Source organism: Camellia sinensis, chromosome 7, assembly GCF_055761805.1.
Source record: "Camellia sinensis isolate YWXY chromosome 7, ASM5576180v1, whole genome shotgun sequence".
NCBI classification, from domain to species: Eukaryota; Viridiplantae; Streptophyta; class Magnoliopsida; order Ericales; family Theaceae; genus Camellia; species Camellia sinensis.
Window position 1 is genome coordinate 180,614,504 of NC_138967.1, and position 21,435 is coordinate 180,635,938.

General features: G+C 36.9%; 1 pseudogene; it reads right to left on the reverse strand.

Moving 5' to 3' along the window:
- Nucleotides 1-11,704: 11,704 nt before the first annotated feature.
- Nucleotides 11,705-18,989, reverse strand: LOC114277717 (G-type lectin S-receptor-like serine/threonine-protein kinase At4g27290; annotated as a pseudogene).
- Between the last annotated feature and the right edge of the window lie 2,446 nt (nt 18,990-21,435).

A 21,435-nucleotide genomic window follows, 5' to 3' on the forward strand; every position in this document is an offset into this window, starting at 1 on the left:
TGTCATGCTTGACTTATTTATGTGATTTGGCATCACTCCTAGCTTCATTTCAGAGCATGTAATGTTGTCAAATTTGCATGCTTTTCATTCCTTTTAAGTGTGCTTAAAGGTTTCCCTTTTGTGCTTAAAGTGATGGGCCATTAGCATGCATGTTTGTATGTGGTTTTGTCCCTTATCCCTCAGCACTTTGGCCACTGATTTGGGCCTATTTGAGAGCTGCCCATATTGGTTTAAGTCCATCGTTTGCATGTTGTTGCGTGCTTGCCTTGCTTGTTGTTAGATACTTGGCTTATTAACATGTTGTTGCATGTTTAAGTGGTATTGCATTTGGCATGCATCTCTCGTTAAGTTGCCTAACATGTTGTTACATGCTTGCCAATCCTCATATGTTGTCACATGTTCGCCTTGCATGCTTGAATGTCCATGTTGCATCTTGCATGCTTGTCTAGGTTGCATTGCATTTGGCATGCTTGTTACCCTCGCCATGATCATGTTGCATTAGTTTTGCTTGTATGTTTGCATCCCTTGCCTCTTGATCAACCATGATGGAGGTTAGGACCCCCTTTTGTGTTTGTGTGCATTTCATTTGATATCAAATTGCACACTCGACACCTTTGGCCATCATGCATTGAAATGCATGATTGATGGCCCGAGGGTCGAGAACCATGCTCCTCTAAGTCTCAAACATGCTGAGGAGGGTGGTGGTGCATAAATTGCTTTGAAAATGCATTGTCATGTTCTGTCTGTCCTCTGTTGCAGCAAAATAGGATTCTGTAGGAAAAGATGGCCGGTCTACCATCTTCAGTGCCGGCCGGCCATTAATTGTTAGTCGAGATTACCATAAATGGTCGATGACCAGTTCCCCATGGCCGGTGGCTTCACCTCTTGGTCGGTGACATCCCACAGTGCTCAGGGGGTGATTCTGAAGCTTCCTTGGGACTTGTGAAGTTTTCAGAAATACAGATCAGTGTAAACAGAGGCAGCATGAGTATGGCGATGGATTTCCGAGCAGAGCCGAGCGTGCACGCATTCGTCCCTCTTCCCGAGGCCTCTTTACTGCTTTCTTAGCTTAATTAATTTGTTTAATTAGTTAAGTGTTGTGTAATAATTAGTTAGCTCGCTAGTTAGTTAATTATTTGATTTGTATTATTCTTCCGGTCCCTCCCTCGAGAGGACGCAATTGTGTAATAAGCGTGAGTGTGTGTGATGCATGTCTTCCAACCCCCACTTCTTTCTCCCTTTTATTTAACCGCTTATGATGGTTAGTTTTAGGGCATATTTGATTTAGCATACCTTATGCTACGCATGTTTGCATTCATTCATTTGTGTTGCATGCACTGGGCTCGGCGCCTCATACTAACTGCATAGTATTTCAATTCCAACTTGAATACGTGTATCAAATTGTCGCATATCAGATGCCATCTTAGATTAGCCAAGCCTATTCTAATTGCATTACATATGTGTTGCATTAGCCATCTTAACATGGACTTGGATCATACATTTGATTACTAACACATTCTTGTTTTGGCTCGGAGTACACTGTGAGTGTTTTTGCTTTAGCATCTTGCATGTGTGTAAGTGTTAACATGACAGTATGCCTACCATGAGGCTAATTGCTTATGTGATATAACTGCCTGAATGCTTGTGGGTGAAGGTTAGATTACTTGAATTGGAATAATTCATCAAATCTACATTTTAGCCTACTTGCGAGTAGCAAACTTTGAACCATTTCCAAACAAACGGATATGCGATGCTTTGTTCCAAATTAGGTAATCTAGTCTATACTTGTATGCTGTGCGCATCACATAGTAATTCTAGGTTATTAACCGGAATAAGAACACATATGTTTTCAAAACAAAATATCATGTTTAGTACAGGCCGATCTTCGGATCAGGCGAGTGGGGGTGCTCATAGCTGACCTTCCCCAATCGTACCCAAGTTCCCAAGCTGAGGCAACTTTGGTGATGACGGACACGTGGCCTTAGGCACGAGTCAGGGTTTCCTAAATTCCCCCAAAATAAAATATTTAGGTGGCGACTCTGTATCTGGCAAAGCAGTCCATGTTTGGCACTTCTTTCTTAAAAATTAGTTTTCCAAAACGATTTGCTGTATTTGGACTCTTTGGTGATTTATCAATCTCACATCGCACATTGTGGGATCAGATTAAGAACCGTGACACTTGAGTCCGAACTGTGGAAAAGCATAAAGCTCGAGGGCGTGTCCACACCCTTCCAATGAGTAACATTAGGATTACTCGTGTATCTACTAAGCCTACTAATTGAATAGGCTATTCCTGGCCTTGTACAACTCATCAGATACTTTTAAACTTCCAATGACCCGAGAATATACTAGTTGAAACACACTTTCACTATTATTCTCGGCCAATTGTAGACGTAAGTCTACTAGTGTCCTTGACACACTTGTAACTGATTTACTAAATTTCTCAAGTATGTTATCAACATAATGAGACTGAGAAAGTACAATACTACTAGATGTTCTGGTAATCTTAATATCCAGAATCACATCTACAAGGCCCATATCAAACTTAGACTTCAACATTCACTTAGGGTAGTATTAAACATCTTCTCATAACTACCAAAAATGACCATGGCACCTACACACAGACACAACACGACATATACTATTGTCAATGCCTTTGACATAAACACATTTGTCAATACCCACTTGACAACACAGTGTAGTCAAATTTCTCATACCAATCTTTCGGTGCTTGTTTTAAATCATAAAATGATTCTCAAGCTTACAGTCTTTCCTCGTCCTAGAACCGAAAAACCCTTCGTGTTGTTCCATAAAGATTTATTCAACTAAATCTTCATATAGGAAAGCTATCTGAACATCCATCTTGATGTACCTTTAGACTTCATACAATTGCAATCACATTCACCATAATGGGTGATCACGTATCAAAGTAATCTAGGCCTTCTCTTCGCCAGTATCCTTTGATAACAAGCCTGTCTCGTCGGCTTTCATCTACTTGCATCCCAAGGATTACTACCTCTGCGAGATCAAGTTAATTTAATAACTACTTTCTAGAGGAATCACAACTTAAAAGAAGCTTTTAGCCTCATTAGGCACCGTATAGGTTTAAAAAGATTAGATAGAAGAACTTTAAAGTCCTAGTTTGTTAACATCTTCTAGGCTTATCTCTTTCCTCATGAAATCATTTCCTCAATTTCATGATAACATTCTTGTGTAAATCTGCATATCAGATTTGTCCATAAAAAAATCGATATGCACTATTATATTGTGCATAACTATTGAATACAAAATAAATGGATTTTTAGGCTTATTCTAACCCTCTTGGGTTTAGGTATTATGACCCTTTGCATGACACCCCCACATTTGCAGAATTTATATGAAGGCTTTCGACCTCTCCAAAAATTCATACAGGATCCTTAAACAATTCTTTGTGTCACAATGATTATGAAACTCTCAAAATCATATCACAGAAAACACATTCCCAGACCGTCATCAACCAAATTAGGTCTTTTCTGAATTCAAGGCACTAAACATATTTGGTCCAACCTATCACTCTGAAGCCAATAGTCTTACTATTAGGAAACACAAATCCAGTGTTCAATAGTCTACTATTCGGAACTTCATAACATGACCAGTAGTCTTATCACTAGGGATCACTAATTTCTCAGTATGTGGTCAGTAGACTTTCTACTACTAGGAATCACAATATTTTGACCTGTGATCAATAGTCACTTTACTACTAGTAATCATAACGTCTTGACATAAGATCAATAGACTCTTTCATTACTAGGACTCATCATGTCTTGACATATGATCAGTAGCCTCTCCACTACTAGGAACCATCATGTCTTGACATGCGATTAGTAATATGTTCACTACTAGGAACCACAATCTCGTAATTGTGTAGCCAGCGGTCTAACACCCCCTAAGAACCACTAGTTTTCTATCTCTGTGACCAGTGATCTTGTACTCACTGGGAGCCACCAATTTAAGAATATATTTAGAATTTAAAAATTCAAAAATATATTTACCCACCCTAACAGGTTGTCTCATCTTCGCTTTTAAGCAAAGTCACATAACAATCATATATGCTATAATTGACACAAGGATAACATACTAATTGCCTCTGATTAATCCAAAGATATTATCATGCAATCTTAAGATTTCCTTTACTCACAGTTGATCTCTCTAAATCTTCCTTTAAGAACCTCGCAAGGCTTAAGGTTATCAGGTGGAACAACATTTCTGTTGTCACCTCTTGAAGCCATTTTTAAAAAATCACAACATAATTTCACTATTTTGTTTTTCCAGAAACTAAACTTAGTACTAGAAAATCCAAAGTCTGAAATTTAATTCAAAACCGATCTCACCACTTATCCTAGAATCAAACATGGTCAGGAAAGTTTCCAAGAAGACTGGAGGGGTCACACCCGTCCCACTGAAGACCCAGTTAACCTTAACTTTCAAGAGCATATTGACTTCTAATCCATGGGAAACAAATTTAGAATTAAGTTTTTCAGGGGATAAACCAAGATAAAACAAACCAATTCCCAAGCAAATAAAATTTGCTACCAGAATTACACCATTCATAAAAATTTACCGATACTCCCAGAACTGAGCCCATTATTTTTGAATAAAAATTAGAAATATTTTAGCTGATGCTAAAATTTGGTTTCTTTTCCCAAAACAAAACACTTTGAAAATAATCAGATTATAACCAAAGACTTTCTCAAAACTTGGTTTTCCAACACTTTGGAAATAAAAGTATTAAACCCAAAGGCTTCCTCAAAGTCCAAAGGTTTGAAACCAAATCCATCATAGTTTCCATTTATGAACAAATCACAAATACTTTTTAGCCAAGCTAAACTTTGGTTTCTATTATAGAAAACCAAAACACTTTGGAAATAATAAAATTAACCCCAAAGACTTTCTCTAAATCCGAAAGTTTATAATTTTTTTTCCTTCCACCTTTCCTTTCACTATGGTGAAACTATTACAAATTAGAAATTAAAAACCACTACAAATTGTCTAAATCTGCAAAACGGAGTTCATGGTTGCATCTGAAATCATCTGTTTACCCAAAACCACACTTCTTCACTTGTAATGCTTTTCTTCGTATAAAACACATTACAAAACTCTATCCTCATTGCTGCTAAATCTCCATGCTCACTGTTCATATACATACTTGGATACAAGATGAGTTAATGAACCAATAAAGTGAATATTACACAAGTAATTTCAGTTATAACTCACAATGTGTAATTCAAAGGCTATAGATGCATTGCAGTTACAAGAATGTCATAAGTTTCATGGCTATGAAATAACTACAAATATAAGACTATTATGGTCATAACGTTGGCATTTCAACCATCTAACTATGAGCAAATAATCTTCTAAACAGTAGAGTTAAACACCAACAATACATAATAATGTTTGGAGTAATTCACTTGATTATACACATCACGACATGGAAAAAATCACAACCGAAACAACAATTAATTAATAGAATTATAATGCAAAATTATTTCACCATGCACTAATTCTCTCTTAGGATCTATCCACCTTATAATACAACATAATCATAAGCAAACTAAAAAATAAGACCATTATATAGAAAAAACTGAAACTGTTTTTCTAAATTTTCTCCTAAAACAAACCTGTTTGGAGATTATACCATCGGAAATCTCTCGACTAGACAAATCTTTTAACATTCTCAAAATCCAGCACTTCGTTTTCTTCAAAATTTAATTAATCAAATTAAATCAAAATTGTTACCAAACTTTCAAAACAACAAATGGAATAAACCCGAAATAAAACTAAACTATAAAGTGAATAATTAAATTCACTAAAATTCTAAAGGTCCAATATTATTCCTTATTCCACGCAAAGGTAATCCTGTTCAAATAAAAAATTAGTAGTCCAATTTACTAATTCCAATTTATTTTATTTGTTCGTATTATATATCATCATTTCTCGCTTAGATAAACTCGTAAAGAAAGTTAGCTACAAAAGAAAACAATCAAACAAATCAAATAAAATAGTAAGAATCTTACAAAATAAAATTTGTATTTTTATAAACTCCTACCAACTTAAAGACTAACAATCAAGTAACTCATGCAATAACAACTACCTAACATAAAATAAATTGCACGATAAGTTATTAGAAATAAACAATTCAATAACTCTAGGCAATTAAATTAAATTTTAATTCCAAGAGTCACTAGAATAAAATTATAATAAAACTAAATTGTTTTTTCAAAACTATTTATAAAAATTTTGTTTTAAAATTGTTGGTATTTTTGCATAATAATACATGAAAAATATATAAAATAAATTAAATAGAAATGACAAAACATTTTTTTATTAAAAGGATGAAATACAAAATAAACGACACAACTAAAAATACAGAAATGAATTAGATGACATTACTAATAAAACAAATTATTAAAAGATTAGAACTCATCAAATTTAAGAACAAATGATAAGAAAATAAGCAAACCGAAACCTGCACTAGACAGTTTCCTTAAAACAAATTCACTACCTCCCGATGGATGCTGTAGGTACGCCGGCGTCTGTCTCCCAGAATACGACAGTTGAAACTAGCTAATACAGAAGCACCTTCTGAATAGCTTCGGCGAACTTGACAATTAATGCACTCTCTCTAACAAGAACCAAAGAAGAGGCTAACAAAAGAAGATAGGAAAATTTTTCTTTAGTGTAAAAAACCATCTCCAACTTTTTATCTCAAAGCACCATCTTATTTTCCATCACAAAACCTCTCTAAAAACAACCTACTAAGTTGGATGAGAAAGACCTCTATTTATACTAGTAGAGGAGAGCCTTAGCCATGAAGGCTAACACCAATGGGGTCATCAAATGTCATCAACTCTAGCAATTAGGGCTAGAGTTACAAATGTTCAAACACCAAAACCATTATATAAATCATAATGTGTATATAATGTATAAGTTTTGAGAATTAAACTAGATGGGTTGCAAATGGATACGGTTGGGTCACAATGTGAATATTGTGCATATGTGGTTGTACATATTTTAGGCTAATTATTTGTATTTCCATAGTTAGCTAATGAGTTGTATTTCCATAGTTAGATTTTAGGGTTTAGTCTTTTCTTATTTAAACTGATGTAACTCTTGAATTCGAATACAATTGAATATACAGACTTTATTCAGAAATCTTACATGGTATCAGAGCCGTGTTCAAAAACCTAAGGTTGCGATCAGTCTTCGCGAACCCTAGCACTGTCGCCTCTCTCACCTGCCTTCGCCGCTTCTCAGCTACCGCCGTCGTTTCAGTCGTCGCCTCTCTCAGTCATCGTCGCCTCTCACGCCGTCGCCTCTCTCAGTCTGCTTCAACATCGTGATTGATTTGCGATCTATCTCCCTCTCTAGTTCTCTCTGGTTCCGCTAATCGACCACACCTCATGGTTCGTTCGGATGATTCGATCGACTGGTTTGCCTTGCTACTCTGTTTGCTGCTCTGTTTGTCTCTGTGTGTGTGAAATCGTGTCTTTAAGCCTTGCTATTTGGTGTTAAAAAAATAAAAAAAATAAAATCTAAATATAGTTTGACCCCTCGTATTTTGATTATTACACTTGAACCCCTGGTTTGGTTCCTTTGTTTAATTGCATTGAAAACCCCTCAATTTTCCGGTTATTACGATGTCTCTAGCTTTTGATGAGTGTGCCTTCTGCCATTGGAAGTACCACTGTCCCAAGAAAGGATGCTTGTCTGTTTTGCCTGTGTCTACCTCGTCTTCTCAACAATTTTTGATCAAGTTCTGTGCTCCTCCTTTAAGTATTGTTCGGCCTCCCGCCGGTTCTACTACATCTGCTTCGGCTCCTAATCCTGACTTGGCTTCCTTGACTACTCAGATTAGTCAACTTCAGCATATATTGTCTCCCTCCCAGCCATCTCCATCTGCCTTCATTGTTTCCTCTCTTCATTCAGGTTTGCTTGGGTCTTCATCAGGTATCTTTTCGTCTGTCTGGCTTTTCGACTCTGGTGCCTCTTATCATATGACTCATCATCTCTCTTTACTTCAAAATTGTACTCCCCCCCCCCTTTCCTATTACTGTTAATGCTGCTAATAGGTCTAGTATGTCAGTTATATCTGTTGGGTCTGTCCTACCGTCTGCTATGTTTGCAGTGTCTATTTCATCTGTTTTATATGTTCTTCAGTTATCTGTCAGTTTATTATCTATTAGTCAACTTGATGCCCCTGGTTTTGATGTTAGCTTTTCTTCTTCTTCTATATGTTCTGTGCAGGATTGGAAGTCCAAGTAGCAGATTGAGACTAGCCGTAGAGTTGGAGACCTCTATATGGTGGAGAGCTTGCATCTGCCTATGACTACCTCTCTAACTGCCTTTTCTTATTTTGAGTTAGATTCTATGTCTAGTCCTTTCTATTTGTGGCATTTCAGATTAGGGCATTTGTCTGCTGACCGCTTATGGTTTTTAGCTCGGTCAGGTATATTGGATAAAGTTTCTCCTAGTCACCTTACCGAGTGTCGGGGGTGTAAACTTTCCAAAATGGCAGCCTTACCTTTTCGTAACAGTACTTCTATATCTGCTACATTATTTTCTTTAGTTCATACTAATGTCTGGGGCCCTTCTCCTGTTCTCACCAAGAGAGGTTCTTCATACTATGTGTCATTTGTTGATGATTGCACCCGTTACACTTGGGTTTATCTTATGACTCATAAGTTCGATTTCTATCAGATATACCGTACTTTTCAGTCTATGATTACTACTCAGTTTTGGTCTACCATTAAAGTGTTACGGTCTGACTTAGGTGGGGAATATTTTAAAAATGAGTTTTGTGAGTATTTGGCCAATTTGGGTACCATTCATCAAACTTCCTGTACAAATACACCTGCGCAAAATGGTCAAGCCGAGCATAAACACCGTCATCTCCTTGAGACAGCTAGGTATCTTCTTCTCTCTGCCTTAGTTCCGTTTCCATTTTGGAGGGAGGCAGTTCTTACTGCTGCTTTTCTTCTCAACCACATGCCTACTCCCTTTCTTTCTAGTCGGTCTCCTTATAAGGCTTTGTTCTCCCAAATTCCAAACTACTTCCTTCTTCGTGTGTTTGGGTTTACATGTTTTGTCCTTCCCCGCAAAGATAGAACCAAACTTAGTGCCCGGTCTGTCCTCTATATCTTTTTAGGTTACAATCTTACTCAGAAAGGCTATCGCTATTACGATCCTGTCTCTCGTCGCCTTTATGTCTCCCGTCATGTTGCCTTTCTCGAACGTCTGGCTTACTTTCAACTTCTCCCTCTCACTGCTCCAGTTTCCAAAGAGGATTTGGTTCACATTGACCCTTTTCCTTCTGAGGTCCCATCTGATGAGTACATCTCCACTATTCCTCTTGAGCCCATTCCTACTTCTTCGTCTCCGTCACCTATGGCTCCTTCTCCTCCTTCAGCTTATTTTTCTCCTCTGTTGTTGGTTTATTCTCGTCGTCAGGCTCTTCCACCACCAGTTGTCTCTACTCCTGTTGCTGCTTCTTCTACTTCTGACGACTATGATCTTGCTGCACACCGATATCCTACTCGTGAGCGTCGTCCTCCAAATAGGTTGGGTTGGTCTAATACATGTTTTTCTACTTCCTATCGTACTTTTTTGTCTGTTATTCATTCTTTTTTATAACCACAGTCTTACATGGAGGCCTGTCAAGATCCTGATTGGGTTCAAGCTATGGAGGATGAGTTGTTTGCCTTACAGAAGACTAACACTTGGGAGTTGGCCCCTTTGCCTGTTGGCAAGAATCTGGTTGGTTGTAAATGGGTCTATAAAGTCAAGACTCATTTTGATGGATCTCTCGAGCGCTACAAAGCTCGCTTGATTGCCAAGGGTTTCTCACAGGAGTATGATATTGATTATGAGGAGACCTTTGCCCCTGTTGTCAAGATGACTACTGTCCGTACCTTGATTTCTGTTGTTGTTGTTCGCCATTGGCCTCTTTATCAGATGGATGTTAAGAATGCTTTTCTTAATGGTTATCTCACTGAAAAGGTCTATATGTGTCTACCCCCTGGCCTTCTCCACTCCTCTGGGCAGGTTTGTCGTCTTTGGCGTGCTTTGTATGGTTTGAAGCAATCTCATCGTGCTTGGTATGATCGCTTTCAGACTGCTGTTACCGAGCTTGGGTTTCATCCTTCTGCTTCTGACTCTACTTTGTTTCTGAGAAATACCTCGGTTGGTTTTGTTGCTCTCTTACCATATGTGGACGATATGATCATTACTGGCTCTAATTCTTCTGCTATCTCTGAGGTCAAACAACATCTCTTCCGCACCTTCGACATGAAGGATCTGGGTTCATTGCGGTATTTTCTTGGTATTGAGGTTGCTTCTTCTCCAAAAGGCTATTTTCTGTCTCAGGCTAAGTATGCTAATGAGTTTATTCACCATGCTGGTCTTACTGATACTAAGGTTTCTAATACACCTATTGAGCTTAATGTGAAGCTCAACTCTACTGATGGTGTCCCTCTGGCTGATTCCACTTTATATCGCGAGCTTGTGGGTTGTTTAGTTTATCTGACTGTCACTCAGCCTGATCTTGTTTATGCTGTTCATGTGGTCAGTCAGTTTGTTTCTGCTCCTCGCTCCATGCATTGGGATGCTTTGGTTTGGATTCTCCGTTATCTCCACGGTACTATCTTTCAAAGCTTACTGCTTTCATCCACTTCTTCCTTGGACCTGGTGGCCTATGCTGATTCTGATTGGGCTGGTGATGTCAATGATCGCAAGTCCACTTCTGGTTTCTGTATGTTTCTTGGTGATTCCTTGATTTCTTGGAAGAGCAAGAAACAGACTATTTTTGCTCGTTCTACTGCCGAAGCTGAGTATCGTGCTATGGCCCATGCCACTGCTATGATTATCTGGCTTCGTTGTCTCTTGTCTGATTTGGGTGTCCCTCAGTCCTCTCCCACCTCTCTCTACTGTGACAACCGCAGTGCTATTCAGATTGCCCATGACACTGTCTTCCATGAGGGGACGAAGCACATTGAGATTGATTGTCACTTTGTCCGTCATCATCTGCAATCTAGTTCTATCTCGCTTCCGTTTGTTCCTTCTGCCTTGCAACTTGCTGATTTCTTTACCAAGACTCACACTTCTGCTCGCTTTCAGTTTCTACTTGACAAACTCTCTGTGTTTTCTACTAAAACACCTTGAGTTTGAGTAGGGGTGTGAATATTGTGCATATATGGTTGTATATATTTTAGGCTAATTAGTTGTATTTCCATAGTTAGCTAATGAGTTGTATTTCCATAGTTAGATTTTAGGGTTTAGTCTTTTCTTATTTAAACTGATGTAACTCTTGAATTTGAATACAATTGAATATACATACTTTATTCAGAAATCTTACAACGACTCGATCCAAGCCAATGTCAAACACATGCACAAATTAAACCCAACACAGCTCAACCCAAAGCTCAAGACTAGGTCCAAGTCCAAGTCCAAGTCTAAGACCAAACCTAACACATGCACAAGTACAATTCAAGGTCCAGTCCAAACCAACACTAAGTTCAAATCTAAACCTAACTTTATTGATGCCCACTTTATGAGACAATACTCATTCATAACTCAATGGTTTCAGCTCATTATTTTTTTATTGCAATCTTCCCATTTAAGAGAATACAAAACCACTCAGACCCACCTCAACTGGCGGTTGGATCCCACTTTAATTTCGAATTAAAGTTTCCGAAAAACCATTATTTTCCAACAGTTCCTTACTTGACGAAGAACCAGTTTGAAGAACATTTCTTGTAGTAAAGAAGCCAGGCTGTTTGGCTTGAGGCAATGCAACTTCACTGCCCAACATCAGAACTACAGATGACATGCTTGGCCTATCCTCTGGACTTTCTTATACACATAAAAGACCCACATGGATTGATTGCAACATTTCAATTTGGTAGAATGAGTCCCATAGAGCCTCATCAATCAATTCCAATGACTTGCCTTTTTTATAGAGTCTCCATGCCTGAATAATCCACTACAATATTAGTAGTACGAGACACAAGATCCTCTATCTCCATATTTCTCTGTTCTCCTTTCTCCAGACACTCACAATTAGATTACGCCTCAAGATACCCATACCTCAAGATTCTCAAGGATCCAACGATTGAGTGTTTCAGAACAGAAGGCAGAGATAATTTAGGAATAAAGGATCTTTTATCCTTATTGGAACACGTGCATAGAAGATTACTTCTAATCAGTACACGTACATGGCCAAGTAGGTTGAGGCGGTGCCCTGGATGATAAGAACCTTTGTTTTTCTTCCCACTCACAATCTCTAACACCAAAACGCTAAAGCTAAATGCATCCGATTTTATTGAAAATAACCCATCTATTGCATACTTTGGAGACATGTACCCACTATAACAAAGCACTGAATGAACGATTAGATTTTGAAGCAACAATATAAGTGAATTAAACAAAACATATTATAGAGATTCTAGGGGTGTACACGGGTCGGTTCAGTTCGGACTTACCCTGAGCCCGCCAACCAAACCGAATGTGTCAGGTTAGAGAAATTGCCACCCACTGCCGACCTTAAGCATATTCGAAATCAACCGTGGCCTATCATTCAGATTGGAGGTCGAATTCGGTCGGCGAGAAACAGAGAGAAATCAATCTACTTCACACTCTTTCTCAGGTTGTAATTCAAACAAAAATCAAATTCAAACATGTATAATAAATGGAGTAAAAGAGATTCAAACAAATATATTAAATATGCAAATAAATTTGAGAAAGAATAGAGAGTGGAATGGTAGAGATAGACTCACCATCACCTAAATCTGAGCCATATTCATCACCGTCAAAGTAAATCTGAGCATCATCGCCATCGTCTCATAGATTTGAGCATCATTGTCACCGTTGATTAGCACCATTGCCACTAGAGAGGGAGATTAAGAGCAGAAAAGAGGTTTCCAGTGAGAGGGATTGTGTCACTATGAGAGGGAGAAGAGGGTAAGATGAGAGTATGAAAGATCACCATTGTCGCCTAGAGAGAAAAAAAGAAAGTGGTTTCTGGGAAGGAGACGAGAAGGGTGAGACATAGACTATAAGAGAGAAACATGGATGAGAGAGAAGATTGAAGAGGCATAAGAGAAAGGAGGGTGAGAGCGAGAGAGGGAGAGAAACTGAAGTAGTGGGAGAGAAATAAGGGTGAGAGACAGTGAGACTAAAGCGGCAGGAGAGAAACGAGGGTGAGAGAGAGAGAGAGGAATTGAACTAGCATGACTACTCAAGAAAAGAAAAAAAAAAGAAAAAAAAAAGTGGCGTGACAGAGACGTATTGAAGAGGCCTTAGAAAAGTCTTTAGTCTTGGAAGTAGATAAGGCAGACTGTATTAGTATTGGGAGAAGACAAAGGGTCCTGGGAAGATAATTAAGGAGCCAATCAAAAGTCCACATGTTTTACAAATATATCGGTCAGTTCGGTTTCGGTGAATTATACATTTCTACAACCGATAATTGACCGAATATAGAACGGGTTTGAAAAATTTAACTCACTGCCGACCCAATCTAATTCGAAACCGTCTGCAACTATGTCAGATCGGTCAGATTCGGTTGGATTTTTCGGATGATTCGGTTATTTGTACACCCCTAAGAGATTCTTACTATGTTCCAATCACTCTATTTGTATTTTCTTCTGTCTCATTTCCTCCAAAACTTCTAACTATTCTGAAATTTTATATTTTTGGGTTCATGTCAATATCTAGCAAAATATTGCTAACTTTGAGATCTCTATGAATAATTCTCAGCCTAGAATCTTGATGGAGATAAAGAAGCCCCCATGCAATTCCATTGATAATGTGGAAGTGCTTCGACCAATCCAGTAATGTGCTTCGGCTTTGATCTGTCCAAAAATTTTGTCTGATTTAGTCCACACTCTTGCTAATCCGATGGATGAATTTAATAGGATTCCTCAATGGAAAATCCCAAAATTTGGAAGACCAAGTTCTTGCAAATGAACATGTAATAAAAAAACCACATATAATTTCATTCCCATTATCAAATAAAGCACAAGGTTTATATGAAACCAAAAATAAACAAAAAAAAAAGTATAGGAAAAAGGAAAGAAAAAAAAAACGACTTCTAGTTGTGGTCTTAAAGTGAAATAGTTGCAGTATATATAATATTATAGTTTTGAAGAGAGCCAAACCAAATAAAAAATAGTCCAGCCTTTTGTTGGGCATGTATTCATAGATTAACATCATTTATTCTCCTTGAATGCAGAATCCTAGAAACTTCATGAGATTTCGGTGTTGAAGTTTGGAAATATAGATAACTTCATTCTTGAACTCATCAAGTCCTTGGCTAGAATTCTTTGAGAGCTGTTTCACAGCTATTTCTTGTCCTCTTTCCAGTGTACCCTGAGAATTACCATTATAATTGATAGAATGATCTTCTACTAGAATTATCTTGAAAGCTAACATTTTTTTTTTTTTTTGCCAATCTTATTAATTGTATCTACACTCACTGTTTTTATGTTTCTCTGGCTAACATTGTTCCAACAGGTGCAGCCATGACTAGTGATTTATGTTACAACTACTTAAAAGACAAAATTACACAGATTTATGAAGTTTCATAGGAAGAAAGGATGCATCAAACTAATTGTCTTCCTTGAAAGCTGAAAGAAAAATATAAAATTCTTCTTCTCCAAAGCAAGCATATTTATAAAAATTTTACCTTCAGAATAGTGGGATCTGTATTAAAAGATTTAGTAAGTTTAGGAACGCAATTTTTTTTTTTTTAAAGTGGGGACCCAACCATCAAGATGCATGCAGTGTTGCAGCCTATAGAACAACATTCTATGCACCTTTTTGTAGAAAAATTTATGTTTTTGTAGCATTACTATTTATGAAAAAGCAGTGATAAAAAAGTTGAACGGTTTTATAGACTACGAGATTGGGCATCAATCACATTCATATAGACTACATATATAAGAGTGTCTTTACATTGTTACCTTGTAAACAGGTTCGAATCCACCCTCTCTAAGCTTATTGTTGATTGAAAAATTATTTGTGGAATTAGCTATTATAGTTAAGTTGAACAATGGTAACTCTAGATCTTCATTTTGGGTTTTGTCAGTGTAACCATGTTCAGACTTGTGCATTAGAATTCCTGCAAAGTGGGGACAAAATAGATATCAATATGAGAAGTAGTTCCAAAAATGTAACATACCAATACATTATTTAACACAGAATGACATGTATGGATGTATACCATCTTTGTGTAGCTGTGAATTCTTCCTTTTCCTTTTTTGGAGATACACGATTAGGCTTATACCCAGCAGAAGAAGTCCAATTAACAATGCCAAGGTCATTGCCACTATCTCTCTTTTCTTGCTATGGACTATTGAATCCTCAATCCATTTAACAAAAATGGTCAATTGGTCAATTAGATAATACAATCATGAAAGCACATACTTAAAAGGGTTGCTTTAGATTTCAAACCCTTGATCACCCTTCTATGTATTGAAATTGTTATGGCAAAAGGGACGAATAAAGATAAACAAAACAATCACACAAGCATGCAAGAATTTACATGCTTACACAGGGGCAGATCCAGAATTGTGACTTGGGGCAGAACCAGAAGAAAGTATTTCCACCAATCAGGGCAGCAACTCAAGATAATTTGAGGTCTAAAGGGACAATTTTCAATGAGGACTTTACAATTTTCGATATTGTTTTCTTTATTTTTTATTTAAAATTTATTCTCTCTTTTTAAGATGGAAAAATAACTAATAATTAAAACTTATATTCAAATTTCATTAATATATTATTTTCACTTGATGATATGGCTAATTCACTTAATCTTTCTTGAGATAGAAAATTTTAGGTAGAATTTTATCATTTTTAATTTTAAAATTGCTATTAGCGAATATTTCTATAATTTTATATAAGATAGACATGAAGTTATAAAAATAATATTAGTAAAATATCTCAACAATATAAGTTCAGTTGTTTGATGATGATAAGGTTTTGACAATTAATTTGAGACTTAAAGTTGACCAAAAAGTTACGTTATATGGACTTAGGTATGAGTATCGAGTGCGGGTATGTATCCAAGTGTCAGACCTTCATAAATTTAAATCTTACGATCTTGGGGTATGTATCCAAAATTGGGTATGGGTACAGGGGCACGTCATATGCACGTATATATTGCATATTATATAATATTCTTAGATGAGATATTAGAAATTAAAAAGGATTAAGAAAAAATATGAAATTTCAATATCTAATTCATGAGCCTAAAAATATTGTTTTACCAACAAATGTGAGTTTCTTCTTCTTCATGTATTGTCACAAATTAAAGGATATTAGTGTCTAAATTGGGTACGAGCGTCGGACACATATCGCACACCCTTACCCATGTCACATTTAGAGGGTACGGGTACGGGTACTGTGGGGGAAATAGAAGAGTCCGCATAAAAAAGAGAGAGTTCTGTAATAGAAAGACAGTGTTGGTGCTGATAAAAGTGAAGAAGGCAGCTGATTGGACTTTTTTATTGCTATTAAATAAGTCTGGTAGTCGTGTTTTTTATAAAAAGTTAACTAGCTTAGTTGATTTTCAGCCATCCTTTTTAAACCAAGGTCTTTGGTAAAATAAAAGACTAAGGTTGCATTTGAATCAAGAATTTGACAAAAGATTTGTGGAGAGAATGTAAAAGGATAGGGAAAAATAAATGAAATATAAGCTAAATATTTTACTTTCACTTTTCTTTTTCTTCCCCTCCACAAATCTCTTTTAAATTCTTAATCAGGCCCGGCCCTGAGATTTTCGGAGCCCAAAGCCGATAATCAACTAATAAATTTCTAGGGCTCTTCATATTTTTTTTGTCATTGAATGAAGAAAAAAATTTGAAAGTAAAGGACAAAAGATTTGTGCCAAAATCACAAAAAATACTTAGCATTACATTATAATAACTAATAAGTATCGTTTGATCCTCACTCTTCTTGTATTTTTAGAAGAAAATAAATCAATCATACTTGCATAATCTAATTTTTTTACAAAATCATTTTCAATGAATAACAGTGCTAATTATTTTAAATGGGCCTTTCAATTTTTTAATGGTTCAATTTATTTTAAGTTAATTTGAGCTTTCCTTAATTTTTTTTGGACTTAAAATATACTTAATATATTAGACTAAACTATAATAAGAGAGACCCCTTTTTTGGGTCTATTTTCACTGGATAACAATGCTACTTTTTTTGAATGGCTTTTCAATTTTTTAATGGATCAATTTATTTTAAGTTAGTATGGGCCTTTTTAAATTTTTTTAGACTCAAAACATACCTAATATATTACACTAAATTATAATAGGAGGGCCCCCCTTTTTTCAGTCTATTTTGAGGGGCCCTAGGCCATGGCCTTGTGGCTTATGCCCTAGGGCCGGCCCTGTTCTTAATCCAAACACAACTTTAAGTGGAGGTCACGGGTCTATGTTTTTTCAAAAAAATATAAATATATTATTTTATTTTATTTTTTAAATGGGGGATGCCACGGCCCCCTCCTGTTCCTACACAATTCTGCTGCCAAGCCTACATCCATGGCGAAGGATGATGCAGTTTCACTTTGAGCATAGAGATCAAAGATCATCATAACTCTAGAACTCTGAAATAACACAATATATAAAAAAATCCAAAAGATAATAAACCGGGATCAAAATAGGCTCAAATACAAATAAGAGCATGGTTATCAGAATCTCGATCCGAATCTTACGATCCTACGATCTTACGATCCATTCGAGTACAAACGCTCCGGATCATGTAAAAAATTCCTCATAGGTAGGATCTTTCGATCCTGGTAATGGTATCTTATGGGATCGTGGAATCCCAATCCGAATCCGATCCAATTTACAATCCTTGTTTTGTATTGTATAATATATTTTATTGTAAATTTTATATTTGTTGTCTAAATATCAATTTATGTGATCAAAATAAATAATAAAAATTAAGTAGTATTGAATCAAATAGACTAAGAAAAACAAATTAGGAAACAAACATTCAAATATTGCGGTAATTTAAGAAAATTAACTAGTCAGAAAAACAAACTTAGCTTTAGTGGAGTCTGTGGAGGGTAAGATGATTGCAACTTTATCCCAATTTTTTGAGAGATTACATTTGTGACTTGAATCCACTCCACCAGGGATACTAACGATAAACCTTATCATTCGGTTAAGCAGCTCTTTTGAGTTCTTAATCTATTTTCATATCCAATTTTGTTAAATATTTTTTCTTGACTTTTTATGCATTATTGTAGATTGTAAAGTATTTTGTTATAGAATTCTCCTTCTTCACCTTTTTTTTTTATGAAATACAAAACTTTTACCATCGAGTTTTCTATTATATAATATTATATGTACATTTTACATGGAATATTATATTTTTCACAATATCTTCACTTCTTTTTAATAGACTATAGGCTCACTTTGTGTATACTTTTTAAGAAATGTTTATTTAAATTAAATTAAATTATTATGTAATTTGTCTTTTGCGGTAGGATCTTACAATCATCGATCTGATTCTACGATCCGATCCTATAAACAGCTCCAACGATCCAACGTAGGATCCCGATTTTAACAACATTGAATAAGAGTCGGACCATATTGAATTCCCACAACAAAAACTAAGGTTCAAGATGAAATCAAAATGAACTCTCTTTTTCCCAAATTGTAGTTAGATGTAGAAAAGCAATATAGTGAGGAATTTTTTAAGGAAGAATTCTTACCTATATATAATCTATTCTTACCTATCTGTGTTTGGAATGAAATCTTACCTAACTCAAAGGAAGTCGTTCTTATGTAAACGTCTTGCACATTTGCATTTAACTCTTTCATATCAATCAACTCATCAAACCAAAACAAGCAGCCACTTCCACCTCTTCTTATGTCTAAATTTGCGTAAGCCATACAAGAGCAGTTTTTCAAGCATACCATCTCGCATTTCCCGAGTGTCATGTTCCTATCAAACCAGGAGCTCCGTGTGTCCGACACTTTATACCCCAAATACTTGATAAATCCATCTCTATTATGCTCCTAATGAGGTTCTTGGGAGGAGGCAGTTATGGGAATCTTTAGAGAGCATTCATCATCATTTCCCAAACCCATGGAGTGTGGGAGGAGATTTCAATGAGATTAGGTATATGGGAGAGAGGAAGGGTTGCTCTTCTAGAGATAGGGGGATGAAGGATTTCAATGAATTTGTGGAAAATATGGAATTAACTGATATGCCTTTGCTAGGCAGGTAGTATACGTGGTGCAATGCCCTGGATGGGAACAGGTGGAGTGGGATTGATAGATTTTTGCTGGATGTGAAGTGGATGGAAAAATTTTCATTTAAGCAATGGGGCCTCCCAAGGTCAATCTCAGATCATTGCCCCATTCTGTTAAAGGAAGATGACAGGGAATGGGGACCAAAGCCTTTAAATTTATCAATGCCTGGTTATCTCATCCATCATTTATGTCTGAAGTTAAGAAGAGGTGGGACGAAGCATAAGTTCAAGGATGGGCAGGGTTTAGAGTAATGAGAAAACTGAACTTACTTAGGAGTCACTTAAGGGTGTGGAACAAGGATGTGTTTGGAAATATTGATACTCAACTAAAGAAGGCAGAATAGGAGCTCCATGAATGGGATTTGAAGGCAGAGTCTAGACCCCTCCAGGAAGTGGAACTGAAGAGAAAAAGAGAAGTTAGGAACCAGGTGTGGCAGCTTAGCAGAAGCAAGGAAAGATTATGGCACCAGAAATCTAGGCAGATGAGGGCTCTTTCTGGTGATAAAAATACTAGGTTCTTTCACATTATGGCCAGCAGAAGACAGAGAAAGAATCTGATTGACTCTGTTGTAGTAGAGGGTAGGTGTGTGGAGGATCCGGGTGTAACGACCCTCACTCTACTCTAGTCATGCTTGTATATATTACATGATCTCGTCTTGATGTGTTGCATTTTGCAAACCTTGATTTGATTTGCTTAAGAGTTTCTTGCATGTTTTGTACCCTGCTTGGTGTGAGATTTGCCGAGGTCATCTTTAGTCTAGAACTTCATTGGAACCACTTTGTTTGACCTCCACCTTCGCCCTGACATATTGGCCGAGATGTCATTATCTAGGCCAAGGTGTTCATCACCAAGGCCGAGATGTGTATTATCTAGGCCGAGATGTCACCTTTGCACCTAAGTGATCTTGTCCTAGAGTGGTATGACCTAGACTGAGGTGTGGCACATCTAGGCCAATGTGTGGCACAGCTTAGTCAAGTGTTGTCCTTCGTAGCCGAGATCATTGCTCCCCTACTTGCCGATGTCTTGTTATTAGCCGAGATCATTACCCGCCAGAGTGCCCATGTCATCTTGCTTGTTGAACACACTTTGTCATAGTCTTGTCTTTTCAGTCAGCCACCTTTATGAGGAGAACCAACCCGGTAGTGCCACGTGTCCCAGCTGAGTGTTAAGTCAGCCAGCAGACCTAGAAATGTATCATTTGCTATATGTCTTTGTTTGTTAGAAGAGAGAAGCTCTAGAAGAAGAAGAAGAAGTTTTAGAGTGAGAGAGTGGACTTTTGAGCTTGATTCCTAGAGATCAAACCGTTAGATTCGCATATTGAGGTTCGATTCTTGATTTACTTTTGTTGTTCCTTATGTCTATCTAGCTGCATTGCACGATCGAACCTGTTTTGCATGTTTTGCATTGGTTTAAAGTTGGTTTTAGAAAGAGAAGATAGTGTTCATGTGTTCTTGAAGAAAAAGTCTTGTTTGATCCGAAAGTTTGCCTTAAGATTCATGTTTCGTGTTTGTTCTCGCAAGATCCTTGAATATGGGTACCCAAGTCCATGTTTTCGAATGCATAGCATGAAATCTCAGATTTTATAATAGCAAATTATGGTTTTAGCATTCATCTTCCTCATGTTCATGCTCTTCATGTTCGACATGTTCTTCAAGAGAGGGAAACCCAGATTTTCCCGACCTCATTTCCTTGAATGTGGCCATCGAGGCAACACCTCGGCAAGGAGGTGTGGGACCTCGGCCTAGACCTGGTAGTCACCCAGCATGTTTTCCCGAGATGAGAAAAACAGTGTTTTGTTTTGACTTAGCTTGGTTTTGAAGGATGCCGAGATCATCTGTATGCATGTGAACTTGTTTGAAAGTGCATTCAACAAACTGTGCCATGTGTTTGTAGGACTTGGACTTGCCTTGACCCCGACGTTTGAAGAGCTATGTGAGTGGTATTTTTAATAAAGTTATGTTATTAAGTTTTGACAAGTTTTGCCTTGCTTGTTTTGGAAAAGTATTTTGTGAAGTATGAATGATGATCTCTATTTTGTATATCAAGTATTAGCCTTGTTTTGAATGACAATCTTGAAAAGTCCGTACGTGCTAGGGGACTATAAGCATTTGTAGCACAATCTTGAAAAGTC